This window comes from Nymphalis io, chromosome 23 (assembly GCF_905147045.1).
Source record: "Nymphalis io chromosome 23, ilAglIoxx1.1, whole genome shotgun sequence".
Classification (NCBI taxonomy): domain Eukaryota; kingdom Metazoa; phylum Arthropoda; class Insecta; order Lepidoptera; family Nymphalidae; genus Nymphalis; species Nymphalis io.
Genome location: NC_065910.1, coordinates 2,050,516 through 2,056,515, shown reverse-complemented (window position 1 = coordinate 2,056,515; position 6,000 = coordinate 2,050,516). Strand labels below are relative to the sequence as shown.

At 34.2% G+C, this 6,000-nt stretch overlaps 1 protein-coding gene across 1 annotated transcript in view; it reads left to right on the top strand.

Moving 5' to 3' along the window:
• The first annotated feature begins 3,355 nt into the window (after window positions 1-3,355).
• The window catches only part of LOC126777665 (uncharacterized), a 39,955-nt gene continuing 37,310 nt past the window's right edge, over window positions 3,356-6,000 (top strand). The window contains exon 1 of the mRNA XM_050500787.1: window positions 3,356-3,539. The gene's annotated coding sequence lies outside the window, so the exon portion shown is untranslated. The remainder of the gene's footprint in view (window positions 3,540-6,000) is intronic.

The following is a 6,000-nucleotide window of genomic DNA, read 5'->3' as shown; positions in this document are numbered from 1 at the left end:
GGCATATCATAAGTATATATGTAGGTCACCTTTTGTTAAGTGATCAGCTTCGTCCGTAGACATATTCACTGAAAAATACATTTTTTTTTTATATTTAAGATAGCGCTTGACTGTTATCACACCTGATGGAAAGTGATAATACAGTCTAAGATGGAGCGCGCTTGCCTAGAAGATGTCTATCCACTCTTGACTTGAAGTACCCATATTGCAGGTGGTGGGGAAAAGAGGTCGTAAGGGTATTCCAGACCTTAGCAGTGCGTATCAGAAACGAGGAAGCAAATCGTTTCGTAAGTATCTTAAATACGTCATCTACGTACGGGTGTAGATCTTTACGATGGCCAGCATTTCTGTGGTAAAAAGGTGACGGGGGAACCAAATTAAATAATTTCTGAGTACACTCTCCGAAATATATTCTGTAGAATACCGACAGACAGGCAACCTTACGACGGTGTTCGGGTCGCCAATGAGTCATTTAGCACGACGATCTACTGAGTCCAAAGCATCAAGCTGGTACTTAGCAGAGCCGTCCTATAAATGGCTCTACTCCATGCACCTGATCTGATTTGGGCTTGATACAAGGTCAGAAGCTGTTCCGGTGTGAAGTAGTGTTTGATCTTATTGAGGATGCCAAGTTTTTTGCCAGCAGATTTAGCTTTGAGTTCAATGCATTGTCCAAAGTTGAGTTTGGATGTTAAAGTAACTCCTAGAAGCTTCATACTGTCGGTGATGAGTACAGATACACTTCGGAAAGTCGGAGTCACAGGGAATGGACTCCTCTTGGCGGTGAACAAACACGCTTGAGTCTTGGTAGGATTAAAGTTGACTTGGCTAAGGTCGCCCCAATCCGATACTTCTTCTAATGTCAAATTGATGCGTTCTACCAAGGCCTCCCTATACTATATATGGGGACCGAATATGCCGTTACACTGCTGTCCTCTGCGTACCCAGAGATACCGGGTTTCAGCAGATCGTTTATATGCAGCAGAAAGAGCGTAGCGGAGAGAATTGATCCCTGAGGAACACCGGCAATAATTGCCATTAGATCAGACGAGAAGCGATCTAGGAAAACTCGAAATGATCGTTCACTCAGAAAATGTGATATCCAGTTGCAAAGACAAACAGGTATTTCGGAGCAAGGAAGTTTGCTCAGAAGGCCCCCATGCCAGACCCGGTCGAAAGCTTTGGACTCCTCAAGTGAATCGGCTAACGCTTCATCGTACCTGTCCATGGCCTCGCCCTAGATGTGAGTAGCGTGCACTAAAAGATCTCCTGTTGATTAACATTAACCACTTTTTACAACGTAAAAGATCTATTTGCCAATGGGTTTAGGGTTTTATGTTGCGTTGTGTCCGAAATAATACTGAATAATCACTATTTAACTGGAATTTAACAATACAATCTAATTCTGTTTGTTTAATTACTTGAAGACCAGACAGAACTGCAGGTATAAGCTATACCACTGTTAAAAACTGAATTAAAACCACGAAGCAGGCTTTTTGCGCTTTCTTTTGATAACATTTTATGAGTCCTTTTTGTTTTTTATTGGAATATTTTCGCTGTTGCCCATATTCAACCGACTGGAGCTAGACATTGAAAATCCACTTAAGGGATAAGTAGATAAGAATACGATAACAAATGTGTATAGAATCTTCGTCGAATCGTAATTTGAAAGATGAGTAAGTTATATAAAGGATAAAAATTAAAAGTTATATATTAAAAATATATCCGTAATCCGTAACAGCCTGTGAATGTCCCACTGCTGGGCTAAAGGCCTCCTCTCCTCTTTTTGAGGAGAAGGTTTGGAGCTTATTCCACCACGCTGCTCCAATGCGGATTGGTAGAATTCACATGTGGCAGAATTTCAGTGAAATTAGACACATGCAGGTTTCCTCACGATGTTTTCCTTCACCGTAAAGCACAAGATGAATTATAATCACAAATTAAGCACATGAAAATTCAGTGGTGCTTGCCCGGGTTTGAACTTTGAAAAAAATATATATATTTATTTATTATTTTATTAGGAGTCCTTAAAACATGTTGTTTCGTATACTAAGATATAATATACGTTTCAGCGATGTAATTAGAGTTACATAAACAATCGTTTGTGTAATGTTATTTAATTGGAAATGAACTAACTTTAAAATAAATTGATTGATTTAAGTATAGATAACCATCTTAATTATAGTCCAATATTGTAACGTGCTGTCGGTGAAACTAAAACATCATATAAAATTGGGTGTGTGTTTATGAAAACCCATTTTAGTAAAAATTCTAAATAACTAGTTTTTGTACATACTGGATTCTCTAAAGGAAGTTCCAGAAGTGGATTTCTAAATAAGCTAGCTATGGTATTAGTCTAGTGCAGTATTTATTTCTGCGTTCATTGATTTTTATTAAGACGCAAACCTTACATTTTACATTAGGTGTTGTTTATTGATATTTACTATGATTTTACTAAATGTGTTCAATTTCATTATTTAACATTATGACGTTGGAAATATAATTAATTATTTCAACCTGTAGGTACACAGGTAACTTACAGACCTCGAATGTCCCACTGGTGGGCCTTCTGTTCCTTTTGAGGAGACGTTTTCTGAGCTTATTCCACCACGCTGCTCCAATGCGGGGTGGTGGTATAGACACGTGGAAGAATTTCAGTAAAATTAGATACACAACAGTACAGTAACAGTCTGTCAATGTCACACTGCTGGGCTAAGGCCTCCTCTCCCTTTTGAGGAGAAGGTTTGGAGCTTATTTCACCACGCTGCTCCAATGCAGGTTGGTAGAATGCACACGAGGCATAATTTCAATGAAATCAGACACATGCAGGTTTCTTCACGATGTTTTCCTTCACCGTCAAGCACGACATAAATTATAACCACAAATTAAGCAAATGAAAATTCAGTAGTGCTTGCCTGGGATTGAACCCACGATCATCGGTTAAGATTCACGCTTTCTAAGCACTAGGCCGTCTCGGCTTTAACGTATAGGTGTAGGCGGCATATTTTTTTGTTTTTCTTCATTTATTTGTGGATGAAATTAATTTATTTTAATGTATTTATTATTGTTGGGCTAAGGACTACTGGTATGTAAATAAAAATAAAAATATTATATTAAAAAAACTCTTGCTTACGTACATGATTTCCTGTTATTAATATGTGAAATACCTTTATCTCGGGAAAAAAGTTAAGAGGAAATATTATAACATTAAATGATTAATACAAGCGATGAGACCAAAAAGGAAATAATCATTATATTTTTAATTTTTAAACCAAATCACCGTAAATAAACTGTGGTTTGGCATTATGCTGACGATCCGTTGTCACGCTACCAGTTTAAATTGTGCAGACATGTCGACTGCACGTAACAGCTGATAATATAAATTGGCGCGAAATATTTTAAGGTTAAATTTAAAAAGAAGGTTATATTCAGATATCTTTGGTGCTTTCATGTATATTTTTAGCTAGTTTATTAATGTTAATTGTGGTGAAAATTTTCCCTAGTGACTTAATAATATGGCCTTGAACAATATTACAGAGGTAATTATTTTTTTATTTTAATTTATTAATGTTAATTAATGTCGTTCTCTATAAATCCATTAAAAAAAATCTTATTTTACGATTAATCGGTAATTAATTAACTAAGGCTATTTTTTACTAAACTATTTTATTATTATTATCGTGTTAAAATATTTATGTAACACACGATGTCAATATTTTTTTCATTTTGTTACTTTTTTATCACAAAATACATAGTTGTACCATGTTTTTATAAATTAATACAAATACACGCCTTTTTATTACCACGTAGAAATTGCGTTATATATAATATAGTTGATAATTAATTATATTTTAATTTAAATAATCTTAAAGACAATTTCAATGACGACTGTTTTATTATAAAACAAAATAAAAACCTTGTCTATATAAGTAATAAAACAAGGTATTAATTTGTAGTTGTTTTTAAGCACACAGATTTATTTACATGTCATAATTAATTTTCCTTATACAGATTATAAATGCATTTAATTAATTAGCAAGTAGTAAGCCGATTATAGAAATTGAGTGATGTTTTTTGTTGTACAGTTAAATATATTCGATCTCTTTAGTAGGGTTCTGTGTAAGTATTTTTTTTTAATTTAAAATAGGTAGGTATACCGTAAAATATTAACTGATGATAAGGAGTCACCACCGCCCATAGACATTGGCACTGCAAGAAATATTGTATACCCTTACATCGCTAATGCGCCAACTTCCAAACTTGAAACTGAGATGTTATGTCCCTTGGGCTTGTATTGCTGTTTGGCGGTAGAATAAGTGATAAGTGGGTAGTACCTTCCCAGACGGGCTTGTTACCATCTACCACTAAGCTAAAAATACTTACAAAATGATATATATAACTATTTAATTTAATCACATTTGTGCGTGGTAATGCGAACGAGTAACGACTTTTAAAAAAAATCCTTTTTTAAAATTATTAGTTTTAAATATATAAAAACTGCTTAATATAATAAATTTGATGTAACATTAGTAGCTGAAGGTGAATATATTGTTATATAATTGTTAACGTTATTGTGTTAAATGATTAAAATTGTCCTCGTTCAAGGATAAGTAAATATTTATTTCATACATTTGTAACTGAGTGCAACACGAATGAAAGGATCTCGTGCTCCGTTATAATTATTACATTATATTATACATACGATATATATATAATCTTATCGGAGGTAAATCTCATAGGTGGTAATCACTTATAACATATACTGCCAAATAGTATTACTTAGCATTGTTGTGTTCCGGTTGGAAGACAGTGAAACTTCGGGTGCAACGGAAATAACATTTTGGTTCCCAAGGTTGGTGGCGCATTGGCGATGTAAGGAATGATTAATATTTCTTACAGCGCCAATGTCATCAGTTATTCCATTGGTCCGCTCTCCTACCTATATTATAAAAACTAAATAAAATTATCAGTACAGCTAAAGGTAACAGTATCAATATCGAGGTTGCACCATTAAAATCTCTTTTTCTGAAAATATTTGAAGTCGTAAAATTCGATGCCTCGGAAAGCACATGACCCGATGGCTGCCTGAGCCTGATATCTCTCCGATCGTGTTATGTTTATTAGCCGGACTCATTAGTGAGGTAATAGAGAGTGTACATATGTGCACTCTAATATTATTTTCTGCGTTGTTGGCAAGTCTCTGTTAATATTGGTTGTCGTGATTTAAAGCGATCAGGAGGGCTAAGCACATATTATATTACAAGACCATATATACCAATATTATATACACAATCAAGCAAATTTAATATCAGCTTTATATAATACAAATTTTCGCCCACGGCTTCGCCCGCATGTCAGGTAGGGAGGTAATAGGGATAGGGATGTTAGTGTTTGGAAATGTTGTTACAAAAATTAACCCTGCGTATTTTTTCGGGGTTCAAACTGGCAATACCAAATTTCATCAATATATATTCAGTATTCGTAACAGACAGACAAATTTACTTTCGCATTTATAATATTACTAATAAAGATGATAAATAACAATAATAATTAAGCAAATTAAAAAACACCTGACAATACAATTACAAATTAAAAAATTATTCAATGCAATTTGCATTTTAAAAATGCATCTAAATTAGTCTATTTTGCATATACGCGTTCTTGTTACGTCAATAGATTTTTTTAGTTCATATTACATTATTTGCGTAATCATGTGACTACACAATGAGATTTACGGGGACTCGTCGGTTTGGAAAATTAATCGCTTAATCGAATATTAATGTTCGCAATAACGAAAACAATATGAAAATTAACTTAATTTTGTTAAGACATTGTGTTTGTTGTGTCTGTTTTTTTCTCGTAATAAAATTGGCTTAAACATCTTTCCCAAGCCTTCCTCCTCCCCAGAATATTAAAAGTTATTATGCTGCCACCAGATCAACTTTTGAGTGTGTGGTATATAACAGGACGAGCTCATATAACGGCTTTAATTATATTGAA